The sequence below is a fragment of the Ruditapes philippinarum genome, unplaced genomic scaffold (genome assembly GCF_026571515.1).
Source record: "Ruditapes philippinarum isolate M1 unplaced genomic scaffold, ASM2657151v2 ctg2268_1_1_1_1, whole genome shotgun sequence".
Classification (NCBI taxonomy): Eukaryota; Metazoa; Mollusca; class Bivalvia; order Venerida; family Veneridae; genus Ruditapes; species Ruditapes philippinarum.
Genome location: NW_026867202.1, coordinates 189,504 through 205,216, shown reverse-complemented (window position 1 = coordinate 205,216; position 15,713 = coordinate 189,504). Strand labels below are relative to the sequence as shown.

The 15,713-nt window shown below is 32.0% G+C and overlaps 1 pseudogene; it reads right to left on the bottom strand.

Moving 5' to 3' along the window:
- Positions 1–15,713, bottom strand: part of LOC132735279 (protein phosphatase 3 catalytic subunit alpha-like) — a 43,461-nt pseudogene that overhangs the window by 197 nt on the left and 27,551 nt on the right.

Here is a 15,713-nt window from a genome sequence, read left to right as displayed (position 1 = left end):
TGGTCAAAAAATTAAATCAGAGCATTAATATTCTAGTACTATATACTTAAGATTACCTTACCTCGTCGAAGTATTAAATCAAATATTCCAGTAAAATATACTTAAGATTACATTACTATGCTAAATTTTCTCTATGGAAATACCCTGCTTTGAATTTGGAACAGTCTAATTTTATTTGTGAGGGAATTCCACAACAAAAATAAACAGTCAACAGGATATAGCCAGGTGCGACAACTCAGCAGTCTGCATATTGGCTGGGTTCTATAGATGGACAACAGTTTACTGTTCCACAAACACCCATTAAATAACTGTTTTATTATCAAAAAAACTCTGCAACTCTGCACAGTATTTAATAAGCTCCTAAAGGCAAGAAAGGTAAACAGAATAACTAACACCCGGCACCGAGTTTGTAAGTGAGGGACATTAGATTAAATGTAGAAGGCCATCACAATCGTATGAGCTTTGTTAATCAGAATAGTTCTGCTTGATGAAACAAATACAAAGAAAATTAGTTTTGTTAAATGCTAGTGAATTTAAAGTATTCACAAATTTCTTAAACATAAAAATCAACATATGAGATTTACCTGGAAGCCAGCTTCCTGCACCTCATGAGCCCTAATAACATGTGTGAGGCCATTTCTATCTAAGAAGCCAAACAAAGCATCACAGAAGCTGAAGAAATGGGCAGTCCCACGTCTAGTGTTTGCTATGAAGCCTTTTGTTTTCTTTTAATTCCTGAATTGTCTCTGGAGTTAATACATCCAGACTATAAAAATGAATAGAAAAATATTTTTGAAATACAGCATTTTAGAATTTTAAACATAAATTAGTCTATTCTTGTTGAATATGCATAATAATTATCTATTCTATAACCTTATTTTGCCCAAATCATTTAACTTTATTTCATTGAGTTTAATGTGAGGTCACACCAATATTACAAGGTACAAGTGACCAATTTTAAATGAACTGGTACAGAAACACCCCTAGTTCCCCTTCTTCTCATGCATCAAATCAGACGTGAGCAGGTGACTGAGTAGTAACATTTACCCTCTAAAAGCTAGCTATGTAGCTTATAGAATTTAATGTCACTGTCTCACTGACAAGATCTTATTTTATATGCAACATGCTCCTAAGTCAGCAACACCAATCATTTGATTGTAAGTGTCCCCATGAAAATTGCTTTGATTTATTGTATATATACCTGACTGGATCACTCCACATTATATCCCATGCCAGAGTACTCTCATCTTCAGGGTTCTTCAATGGGTTTGGCACTTTGTTTATGGCATCTATAAATCCTCCGTCTAATTCCGGCATTGGTATACCCCCATGTACACAAAATATCTGAATTAAATTTACATATACATTGTTATGTATCAAAACATAAAAGTTTCATTGTACTCTTTACAAAGTAAGTGTCATAAATAAATGACACCTTTCAGATTTACAGAAGAAGAATAACCACAGGCTCCCAGCTTTCATCACAAAACGAGGACATCTTGTGGAACCACAACCTCCTCTAAGCTGAAAGTGCTCAATTTAATATTTGATATATTACGAGTCCCAAAAATTCAAAGCAGAAGAAGAGGGCAAGCCCTGAATATAAATTCATCCAACAGTAGTAAATTATAATGAAGAGTCTGACTATATATGTTCTTGTCTTTTGTCAATTATGTAATAAAGAAATCTAAAAAATTAACCGTTTTGTTGATTTTTAAAAAATTAATTTTAAGTGGTTAAAATATTCAAGAAATTTGGGATTTCAAATATTGACACTACTCTATTTCTTGTTCCACCAATAATTTTCTTATGCTGCTTGTAGAAGTTCCTTAAAATTGTTTAAGAAGTTATCTTTTCATTTTAATTGGAGAGTTACCTACCTTATCATCTACTGTTGCTGCTATTGGCATAACATCAAAACAGTCATTGATTGCCTCCCATAGTTGGCTACCTATACTGTCACCAAACTTAGACAGGCACTCGCTGAATAACAATACATAATTTACATTACAGTATTTTACCTGCAAAACACGTGACACAACATTGTCAATGAAAACAATAATAACAACAATTAAACAACAACACGGGGCCATTGCTCCCACAGCACTTACCTTGAGACAGAATGATTCAACGTTCTCTATATTAAAAGAAAATCAAATTTCCCCACATAAGGTTTATTTTAACCCAATAGCAATAATTTTAAAAACCCTGGTACAGGTATACAAGATGTTTCAGGTAAATAATCTAGGCCCTTGGGCTTCCAGATACATGTTCAGCGAGCCAATTATGATTTTTTCTGCTCCGGGCCACAAACTCATAATCGGTCATGTGACACTCATAATCAGTTGAAATCGTAGGCAATTATGTTACTATACATAATAAGAGTATTGAAAGATCTTACGTTTTGAACGAGAACATTTCTTGTACACTCCGTAACTCATGGTTACCCCTTAACAGGTGAAATTTGTGAGGAGCTAAAATCTTCTGTGCGAACAAATATGAAATGACATGTGAAATAAAATAGCATATAATTATAAATGTTGATCTATCATGAAGGCATCGTTTTATTGGCTCATTCAAATCATTATTCTTGAAAATTTATCTTATATTGCAAGGAATAGATATAGAGAGTTCTACTTATAGAATCTTTACAGCAATCTTTATCAATCAATGCAAATCATTTATATTAATAGTTGAGGTTTTAAGAATTGGCTATCTAAGTGAAGTTTAATAAACATAAGTGCCGGTTTTAAGATCTTTCAATCAATCTTTAAGTTCATTTACCTTCATAACTTCAACACAACCTAACTTTAATTTGTTTTCAAATCATAATTGAATGAATATCCTTAGAGAAACATAAAATTATATGACATTAAACAAAAATCAAGTACACATGTACCTCAATTCCAAAGTCACCTCTGTCAACATAATCTCCAAGGAACAAAAAGGAAGCTGGGGTTAATAAAGGTCCCAATCTCCATAGAGCTTTCTCAAAACATATCAAATCTCTATAGTTCCCATGAATATCTCCTAAAACAACAAGAAAATATACATGAGAAAATACCACAAATTTACTTTTTCTTTTGTCTCATTTATTTCCAGTTTTCTTTTGATTTCAACAATTTTTGGATTGTCCCCTTAACTGGCTTTCCTGCATAATAACCATGTACAAACTTCTGTGAAAGTGGCCAACTACTTATCCCACATGATTATCTAATCAGTGGTTGGGGACAAATGGCTATTAATCTCAATATCTGAGAGAAAATTGCCCTCCCCAAAAGGGTTAAACCCAAAAACCCTTTCCATTTAAAATTTCCCCACTTTTTTTTTAGCGTATTTGGGGGGGGCTAAAACCTCAGCACAGGCCTTTAAAACCCGAAAATCCTGCATTTTCCCGGGCTAATTTCCCCTCTCTATTTTGGGCCTTAGCCTGGGGCTTTAAAATATTTCACAACAATAAAATTTTTTGAAAAGGGGTTTCAGAAATCAATGTCTATGATCTCATTTACAAAATACTAAAACTGAACGTCAATTGCATAGAATGAAAACTATGCTAGTTTTATTTTCCTCATATCTCCAATAACATGAAACTACAATTCCCCAGTTTAAGTTTGAAATAGTTGATAACTGGTGGAATAGACTTATTTATTCATGCGATATGCATTCAAATAAAACATTTAATATAAATTCAAACAACTTATATATACAAAATTACCTAGGATATACATTGGAGCTTTTAACTTGAGCAATCTTGGTTCATCTGAGAGAATGTCCTTGACCTGTCTACACAAAGTTAACAAACATTTAGCAAGGGCATTCTTGTCTACCTGTCCCTAGTCAAATGCATTCTGAAAATGTATATAAACTGTATGTAACATTTATATCAAATATCAATGTTCATGCATGTATAATATTACATTACTTAAAATTGTGAGCGACTCCCATCCATTTTAAAACTATACAAATTATAAATTTTAAATTACATTTTAAACTGTTATAAGCCCGTATTCTTTTAAAGGTAGTAGCTATCATATGGTGACTTTCCAGCTTTACAAAACAAAAGTGCACCTGTATAGCCCCACAAATGTTCTGAAGCGTAACACAACATGACGAGATGACAGTGATTGGTACGAAAACATTTGCAGTTCTTAAAACTTTTATATATCGATTAATTAAAACATGATAATTTTAGTTTTGAACGTGACATGAATGCTTTTGCACCCCACCCCCCCCCCCCCCCAAGTCTAAAAACCCATCATTCTTTAACTTACAATAACAGGCCATCACTATTCTTCATAATATATACAATATAACTAGGTGTACATTAAACAATTAGTACCTTTGTGAAAGATCCATTATCTCCCTTTATTGACCTCTCAAAGTATTTAAGACCAGTAAACATTTCATTAGGATGAGATCGTTGATTGAAAGAATCTATAGACGACATCCGTTGGAATCTTGATATATCACCTTCTTAATGTGTAACTGACGTGTTGGTAATAGCCCCAGTGCCTGTATACATGAATACATTATAAACTTTTTTATCTATGTACATGTAATAGTAAATGTATCTATAACCTGACCTTCCATAAGATAACAGGTATATTCCTCGCAAAAATAAATTTTGAATGTGCAAGAAATTGTGAACTTTGAATCAAAATATTGTGAGAATCAAATAAAGGGATAGAGTATTTCATTCAGCAAACTAGATCACTCCCTATATATTTTAATATAATGCATAAGTTATAAACTGTAATTAAGTATATATGTGCATGAGAAATAAGAACACATATTCACCATGTAAGTCTCATATTGCCATCTCTTGCAGCTATACCCCAGTTCTGCGTACCTACATAAATATCTACCCCTAGTTTCGCAAAATAAATTGTCTTGTTGTTGTTATTTACATGACAACTTTTTAAATTGTTCATTTTAAACTAAGACATAGATTATTTGTAAAAAAACTACCTCATACATGTTCAAATGGCTAATAGATTTCTTCTCTATTGTTTATCAATTTATCTTATTTTTCCTATTTCTTTTATCTATATTAAGGGGGATATAAAAATAGGCTCCGTCCGTCTGTCCGTCACACTTTCGTGTCCGGTCCATAACTTTGTCATTTATGAAAGGAATTTAAAATAACTTGGGACAAATGTTTATTACAATAAGATGATGTGTCATGCGCAACAACCAGACCCCTACCTCCAGGGTCAAGTCGCACTTGCTCATTCAAGGTCAACATTGCCTATTTGTGGGTATATGTTGTGTCCGGTCCATAACTTTCTTATCTATGAAGGGATTTTGTAAATACTTGCCATAATAGTTCACAATAATCAGACGATGTGTCATGCGCAAAAACCAGTCACCTACCTTCAAGGTCAAGGTCACACTTGGAGGTCAAATGTTAACATAGTCTGTTACAGTGTATATTTCGAGTCCGGTCCATAACTTTGTCATTTATCAAAGGAATTCGTAATTACTCGGCACTAATGTTTGTTATAATAAGACGATGTGTCATGTGCAACAACCAGACCCGTACCTTCAGGGTCAAGGTCGTACTTGCTCATTCAAGGCTAACATTGTCTATTTGAGGGTATATGTTGTGTCCGGTCCATAACTTTCTTATCTATGAAGGGATTTTGTAAATACTTGCCATAATTGTTCACAATAATCAGACAATGTGTCATGCGCAAAAGCCAGTCACCTACCTTCAAGGTCAAGGTCACACTTGGAGATCAAATATTAACATAGTCTGTTACAGGGTATATTACGTGTCCGGTCCATAACTTTTTCATTTATCAAAAGAATTTGAAATTACTTGGCACTAATGTTTGTTATAATAAGACGATGTTTCATGCGCAACAGCCAGACCTGTAGCTTCAGGGTCAAGGTCCTACTTGCTCATTCTAGGTTAACATTGTCTATTTGAGGGTATATGTCGTGTCCGGTCCAGAACTTTCTTATCTATGAAGGAATTTTGAAAATACTTGCCAGAATTGTTCACAATAATCAGATGATGTGTCATGCGCAAAGAAACCAGTTGCCTACCTTCAAGGTCAAGGTCACACTTGGAGGTCAAATATTAACATAGTCTGTTACGGGGTATATTTCGTGTCCGGTCCATAACTTTGTCATTTATCAATGGAATTTAAAATAACTTGGCACAAAGGTTTGTTATAATAAGACGATGTGTCATGCGCAAAAACCAAACCCCTACATCCAGGGTCAAGGTTGTACTTGCTCATTCAAGGTCAACATTGTCTATTTGAGGGTATATGTCGTGTGCATTCCATAACTTTCTTATCTATGAAGGAATTTTGTAAATACTTGCCATAATTGTTCACAATAATCAGATGATGTGTCATGCACAAAAACCGGTCACCTACCTCCAAGGTCAAGGTCACACTTAGAGGTCAAATACTTACATAGTCTGTTACAGGGTATATTTTGTGTCCGGTCCATAACTTTTTCATAGATCAAAGGATTTTGAAAATACTTCGCACAAATAGTCACTATAATAAGAGGATGTGTCATGCGCAACACCTGCATCCCTACCTCCAAGGTCAAGGTCACACTTAGAGGTCAAAAATTAACATAGTCTGTTATAGGGTATATTTTGTGTCGAATCTAGAACTTCTTCATAGTTCAAGGGATTTTGAAATAACTTGGCACAAATAGTCACAATAATAAGACGATATGTCAAGTACAACACCTGCACCCCTACCTCCAAGGTCAAGGTCACACTTAGAGGTCAAAGGTTAACAGAGTCTGTTTTTCGGTATATTTTGTGTCCCATCCATTACTTCTTCATAGATTAAGGGATTTTGAAAATACTTGGCACAAATAGTCACAATGATTAGATGATATGTCATGCGTAACATCTGTGTCCCTACCTCAAAGGTAAAGGTCACACTTAGAGGTCAAAGATTTACATAGTCTGTTATTGGGTATATTTTGTGTCCAAACTATAACTTTTTGATAGTTCAAGGGATTTTGAAAATACTTGGCACAAATAGTCTCAATAATAAGACGTTATGTCATGCACAACACCTGCTCCCCTACCTCCAAGGTCAAGGTCACACTTAGAGGTCAAAGCTTAACATGATAGATTTTTAAATTTCGTGTTTCATTTTGTTTTTTTAACAAATTTATTGTTACATTTGCCGATCTAGCATTGATCTTAATTTTGGACTGAATGTCCTGAGATCCATACCTCAATCTTTTGAAATAGCACAAATTTTATGCTTCATATAAAATCTCCCGAGGCAGGGGACGTTGGTAACTCTGTTACAAATTCTTGTTTAAATATAAATTACCTCTTATTCAAAACTTTTTGTTTGGTTTTATTGGACGGAATCTCTTTAATTCAATGTCACTATCAGGAGTATTGTCATTTGTTTCTAAACTGTTATTATATCATAGACACAGTACATTCAAACCTTCTATCTTAATATTGTGGACATTTAGCATAATAACTGTCTGTGTAATATAACAGGTGCCCATCTTTGCATCATTTTCAGCAAAAGTAAATCCAAAGAGATGACACTGACTATATATATTTTATACATAAGATACTATTGAATTTTTCTGAATGACCAAAATATAATTGCAAAGCCAAAATATCATTTTATGTCCTGTATTCATTTTACAAGGAAGAACCGATATCTAAGCTGAAACACATAAACCAAAGGTGGGGCATAATGACCTCAGAGAGATTTTTCATCTGAGATCATTTGCTAGAAAATGCAGAAGTTCGCAAAATTTCTACATGATATGTTGATAATAATCTTAGATCTAAGCCATACTGTTGAAAATGTTTGCCACAAGTACAGAGTCACATCCTTACAATCTAACCAGGCTCTTGCTGTTGTCTTACGGACTTTCAAATTACATCTTGATATCCCTAAAATTGATAATTGACGGTTCCAAAATTAAAGGTGGGCACGTCCATTTCAGAAATACAGAAAGTTTAAAGGTAATTAAAATATATAAATCTATTTTCCTATATAAGTCTTTGTTAACTTTATATATATAAACCCCGGAGAAGGGGCACTTTGACAAAAAAAGGGGCATAGTTATTACATATTATGTAGAGGACCAAAATGATATTCTACATGCCAAATATCTAAGCTATGGCCAGTGTACTTTCATTAAGATTTTATAAACATATAATTCTATTCATCCACAAGTAAATGTTTCAGATTTATTTATTTTTTTAAATCATAGAAAAATAAGTATCTGTGTTTATTTATCTTTATACATTTACATGTATATATTTGGAGCTTTTACTTCACATGATCATTAAATCAGCCTCTATTTTAAACGTTATATCTGATAAAGATTTGATAAATACACTGATAACATGATGATTGTGTAAGATTGTATTTCGTCATCCTACTTTCTGCTTGCCAAAATTAAGTAAATATACTTATAAATATATGTATCCAAACTTATTTATGAGATCATTTTATAACTCACCATTATTGCATGCTTGAAATATGGGCCTAATCTATAACATTTGATTGGCTTTAAACTTACTTGTCACAGTTTATTGGATAATATAAATAGAATAAGAATATCCCAAAACTAAAAATAAATGCAATCATTGTTATCTGGGCATGACATTATCTGTAATACTGATATGATAACAGCCAGGGTTTTTTATTTATCAAACAGACAGGGACAATAATGTTGGTTTAATATTGTGTCATTTTGACGTATCAGCCACTAACTACATGAAAGAATTTTTCTTCATAACAACTTTTGAGGTTAGTTAATCTCATTTTTTATGCTTCTTGTTGTTTTTTTTTTTTTTTATTTTTTTTTTGTTTGTTTTTGTTTAAGGGTTTTGAGATATCTTTCAGAAATACAGAGTAAAATATTCAATTTAATGGATACAAAATCTAACATATTTTTCACTGCTTTGATCTTACTGCAAAATTTATTAAATTGACCTGCTTTTCAAGCTTCCTTGATCACAATAGCTCACATTGAGCACTATATATAACTGTTATACTAAACGTTTTAAGGTGTGAAAACATACTTTAAGATGTATGTAGAGTATGTTGTCGTATTATTAGCTCTCACTGTTTCTGAAGAAATAATTCAGGGTTTAAGCTATTTTACAATAATTATACCATTATTGACATGACAAATAAACCACATGTCTTATCAACTACAAGAAAGGGAGGTAACAAATGTCATATATGTAAAAATTCATAAAAAGAGTTATCTTCTTAAAATTGAAAACAAAGAGGAAGTAAAATTATTATAAAAACCCAACATTTCACAATTGAGAAATTGATCAAAAGTTATGTTTCCCTAAAATGTGTTGGAATCTTCAGACCTAATTACCTATAATTTACAACATGAAATGTTTCAATCATTTGTACTGTTTACATATCCAACATGAGAATGTTCTTGTGGTATTTTCAAATAGTAATTTATATTTCATATACCTAACAATATAAACAAATCTTTGAAGTTTAAATGTAATGAAAACGCCATCAGAAAATAAATCTGCAATGAAATAAAATGTCATTCACCTGATTATATCTAGGAAGCTAATTAAGCTAATTGAGGTACATGTACGATAATGAAAAATAAAATATAGACATGCATGAAATCTGAACATTCTAAATAAAGATGTGAAAATAATACTGACAGTGAAGTAACTTACAAATGTCGTCATATTTTTAATCATGATATTACAGTTATATACCAAACACAGCAGAAAGCGGTTAAACACAAATCTCTACTTTTACAATGACTTTATTCACAAAATGGAAGAAATTACTTTGATAGCGTGGTTCTTAGTAAACGTTAAAGCTATATACAACGAACAGAAACATGGAAATACATTTACCTTTTTATACTTTAACATTGCAGCCACAAATATTGTAAAATTGTTAAAAATATTCTTAAAAATAATGATAAATAAAATAAGGAGTTTGTTACACACATATGTCCTTGTTCTAAATCAGATAATGATAAAATATAAAAATAATAATTTTATAATCCACAGACAGCAAAATATAGCTTTATACACTTCAAATGTCATAATGTCACCAACATATTTCAGGTCACCTTTTTCTTTCAGAAACAGATGAAGCTTTCATTCAGATGTATATTGTGTCCAAATTAATATTGTCTTAGCTTGTAAAATGTAGATGTAACAACCAAGTCAAAAATTGTTATAATTGATGCTGGCTTTATTTGATACTGAATCACCTTTTACTTGCAAGTTCGAAGCAAAACATCAGAACATATAAAAAGGTTAAAAGAAACACACTCTTCTTGTTTCCTTAATGCAATAACAGGTTAATTCCTAATAAACTCCAGTGGGAGTTACATGTAACCCGTTACTGTACTAAGGTGACACATTCTATTGCTTTTAAATGAAATACGTACACAAAGCATAAACAAACATGTCCATATTTTGCTTACCAGCTTACTTTATGTATACAAACATATATCACTGGTTACCATATACATAGCAGTATTTTACTTGCATGAATTAATCGAATTGTAGATTGCCGTCCATATTTCTGACGAAATATCTTGATATATATCTATTACTCGATGCATTTAGCAGCTCATAAACAAATTAATTTGTTTAAACAATTATTTTATAAAAAATCAACTTTGTTCAGACGTTAAGAAAATATCTTGTGTAAAGAATGAGTATAAAAGTATGTGGTACATTACATACTTTATGCAACAAATGACTGAACCAATATTTATTTTATCTGGTTACTTTGAACTTTACAAAGTACCATTTTTACATATTTTACACATTTTGACATGTTATAAGTAATTTATCTAATAACTTTAGTTTCCTGGTCTAAGTGGAATAATGCATGTTTAAACAAGCAATGATTATTTACATATTAAAATATTTTTCAAATGAACTAATTTCAATTATTCAGTACTACAGTGTCCATTTAATTTAGGACTGCCCCTGATCATAGAAAATAATTTATTGATATATTGAAAACGAAATATTGACATTATTTATGTATTGTATATATTAAACAACTAGAAATGTGGTAAACAATGCTTTATATAAACTCGTATGATTGTCTTATGTATTTAGGTTTTCATCATCAAGAATCATCAAAAATAAAACATAGTTTTCTATTAAATAGCTAGAAAGTTGTACAAATTAAAAAAAAAAAAAAAACAAAAAAAAAAATAAAAAAAAAATTATATAAACTGTAACCATTATGTAATGTTTGCTTGTTTCAATCATCAGAAATACAACATACTTTAAGACAGTATGTTGTCGTATTATTAGTTCTGTCTTTTTCTGAAAAATTAAATTCAGGGTTCAAGCTATTTTATAATAATTATACCATTTTTGACACGACAAGTGAATCACATGCCATGGACTGTGTTTCTGTTTAGGAAAGGGAAATAACAAATGTCAGATATATGAAAAATCATAAAAAAGAGTTATCTTCTTAAAATTGAAATGAAAGAGGAAGTAAAATCATTATAAAATTTCCCTAACATTTCGCAATTAGGATATTGATCAAGGACGATGTTTAACTAAAAGCTGTTGAAACTACAGCCGAATTTACAGCATAATTTATATAAACAAAAAGGTAATTTACTTTTACTACTGACATTAGTGTTTGTTTTATATGGAGGGCGTTCGTTGCCAAAATTCCAGACATGTAAGTGTTCCTTTTTAAAATGACTTTTGAAAATGCGAACTTGTATGCCTACCATTTTTATTGTATACCTCTTAATTCAATCTTTTAATTGAAGGTTACCGCCTTTATATAACAAGTCTACATATATACCGTAAAACTGACATAAATCTAAAACGACAACAAAATTTTTACAATTCGTACTTCCATGCATGAATACATATGCAGTTGCACATTATAGGTCTGAAATATACAAATGAAACGTAAAACTCAAATACGGAAAATAGAGTTTAAGAAAACGTGTTACCAGTTGTAGAACTACAAGAGTACGTTAACACAGTAACATGTTTAAAATGACAAAAGTAGATTCACAAAGTTAAACGATTTTAAGTCAAGCATAACGCCCCGCCCCTCTCGGAGTATTTACGAGCTTCTATTGCGGACAGGTATAAAACGGCGCCTCTCCCATATTTTTAAATAAAACTGAAGGACAACATACGGCATTTTTCATAACATATATATGTTACATTTGTTACAAAGGTTTTGTCACTAGCAACATCACTTGAAAATTGCTGATTTTACCATTTATGATGAAGATAACTTATGCATTACCTTATTATTTAACATCGTGTTCTTATCAGTTACAAATTATTTATCATTTTAGTGATTAGCCTGTCCGTGCTCTGCCTAGTGCCCTGTCCTGTGTTTTGTTTTGGGTCCGCCTGGGCTTCTTGCAACGTGTTCTTGTTGCTGGGTCATGTGGGACTGCGTTCATTGAACTCGCATTTCCTTGTTGATCTTGTTTATCATATATTCCTGAGAAACATCGGCGATTTGGAAATTTTTAGGGGAAACAATTAACAACTTCAAGGGAGTAATTTTATTGATAATGTAAAAAAAACATCCAATTTTCTTATTGGTATCATTGAAAAATGTATTGGCACAAATTTCATTTTCAACAAAAACTATGCAATTTTATTTTAAAGCGGCCAGCGAGATTTCCTTTCCGAAATCAAGAAAATACTTATCCGTAGCACATATGTACAATCTTTAATAAGGTATTTTCAGTATGAATAAAAACTTTTTGCACTCATGTACAGACTCAATCAAACCGAGTCTGCAATTCTTATGTAATTTTATAGTGATTAATGCTTCCGAGGGATCACTTTGTTTCCAGATTTTTATACTTCACAACAGCAGTGGCAGCTGTAAAAAGTTGCCCCGTACTTCACTTCAGTGTTGTTATATTTTTCTGGTCTTTCGGGATCATTGATGCCAGCGCTATTAAGTGTTGAGAATCGAGTACCGTTCAAGCCGGTGCTAGGGGGCGTGAGGCATGTTGTACTTGTTCATTATCCCTCATGTGCAGACTCAATCAAACCGAATCTGCAATTCTTATGTAATTTTGTTGTGATTAATGCTTCCGAGGGATCACTTTGTTTCCAGATTTTTAATAAACTTGTTCAAAACGTATGGTCTTAACTTCATTTGATATTCATTTTCCTTTTTGAATAAAGTATCTAAAGGAAGCGACGTTATTTTTTTCCGAATATATGAGTGTGGATTTAAGAGAAAAAATAAACAACGATAAGTTAGAAACAAAATTTTTAATACTTCTACGTAATTAATTTTCATTTTTAAGGCATCACTAGAAAGTTCATTAAGGATTCTTAAGCACTATTAAATGTTGAGAATTGAGTACCGCTCAATCCGGTGCTAGGGGCCGTGAGGGATGTTGCACTTATTCATTATCTCTCATGTACAGACTCAATCAAACCGAGTCTGCAATTCTTATGTAATTTTGTTGTGATTAATGCTTCCGAGGGATCACTTTGTTTCCAGAATTTTTTACCTGAGTCTAAAATTATCAACGCCGCCTTTTCTTGATGATCTTGTTTATCATATTCTAAAATTATCAAAATTGACCAAGAAATAAAAAAAGTAAGTAGGGGGCGCCATGTTTCTCTTACTGAATTTCAGAGTGTGTTTTGTTTTTTTTACTTGTGGATCATATGCCGTTTTTCATGGTATGGCACTTACGTGTCACATTGAAGGTTCCATGATACTCGCCATATTAACACATCTGCGGATGTTTCAAAATTCAAAATTGTACCAGTTCATGTTGAATTTTGCTTAAGCCGGTGCTAGGGGGCGTTGACGATAACTTGCTCTTTCCATTACCGTCCATGAGCAGGCTCAATCAAACCGGGCCTGCAACATTCTCAATTTTGTCGTTTGGAGCGTTCTTTAGGGATTCTTTTTTTTCTCTATTTTACAGAAAGTAACATGATAAACTTTTTAACGAAAAGTTAATTCTTTTTGATTTAGTTCATTTTTATTTTGAGGCATTATATAATTATATATCATAAATCGTATTATGCACACTTTTATTTTAATCCAAAATTATCAAAATATATTACGAAATAAAAAAAAGTTTGGAGGGAACGCCGTGTTTTTCTTACCAATTCGAGAGTGTTATTTTCAGAGTAAAAAAAAACAACAAAAAATTCAATACATCTATTTAATTCATTTTTATTTCCGAGGCACTCATAGAATGCTTATGGAGTAATCTTTCATTTGATACCAATAATATTGGACTTTTTATAGAAATAAAAAAAAAGTTAGAATGGACGCCGTGTTTTCCTGCACTTTATTGAGAAATAGTACAGAGGCGTCCGTACACTTCCGTGATAGAAGATCGTAAATACTCGGAGAGGGGCGGGGCGTTTGGTTTAAACATATTTATTTAAGCTCGATTGCGAAACAAGTTCTTGCAACTTATATTAATCACTTTCGAGTCCGCTTCCTGGAACCAACCAGTACTGGTGTCATATGGAGAAACATGGTCGTGACCCGAGTAGGGCTCGAACCCATGATCTCTGGGTTGAGAGGCAGACACCTTAACCACTAGGCCACCGCTCCCCTCATGTCATGCATGACTTACAATCGTTTAACTTTGTGAATCTACTTTTGTCATTTTAAACATGTAACTGTGTAAATGTACTGTTATAGTTCTACGACTGGAAACACGTTTTATTAAATTATATTTTCTGCATTCGAGTTTTACATTTCATTTGTGTTTTTCAGGTACAGATAGATATCTACAAGTGTGTAAACATGCTTATGTATTATATACAATGGTAGATACGAACTTGTAAATGTGTGTTAGGTCAGTTGTTAAGATTTACATGTAAACTTGTTATTTAAAAGCGGGTGCCTTCAATTAAAAGATTGGATTAAGAGGCATATCATTTGCTGTGCACGAATGCAATCAAAAATGCTAGACATACATGTTCGCATTTTCAAAAGTAGTTTTCAAAAGGAACACATTACATGTCTGGAATTTTGGCAACGATCGCCCCCAATAGTTTTAGAGAAATGAAAAATAGAACAACGAGTTTCTTTTCATAAATAGCCGGATAAAAGAAAGAGGAAGAAAACAAACTTACTTGATAAATCATTCATGGTTAAGCCAAAATTTATTATACAGAAATTTGATAATGATAAAGATGATAAAAAGATGTATACTGTTAAGGAAAATAAGTTATAAATAAATTGTTCCCGAAAATTTTATAACTAATAAAGAAAAATTCATGTGAAAGATTGGTCTTAATCAAATAACTCAATAAAGACCTAGGCAAATAATACATGTAGAATATGGACATGGCCTTGGTGCCAAAAAAATTACATCATATTAAATTACTTTTAAAATAATTCACAAAATTGTATGTACAAATTAGCCCAGTGCTTGTAGTCGTTACAATTGACTTGTCTTTTTCTAAAACAAAGGAAAGATTGAAAGATAAAGTACAATCATTTACACCCCCACCCCAATTTTCTGAATTTGATTCACTGTAATCTACTACACTTCATTTCCTATGATCTACTGAATATACAAACAGAAGGTTATTTTATAAGATTTTCTGTACGAATATTAAGTGTTATATATAGAGTATTGACAAAAAACATTAAATAACAAATCAATGATGAGTTTCATCTCATAAAGCATAAATAGCTGATATATTCTAGTTAAATAATCATCACCATATTCATTAA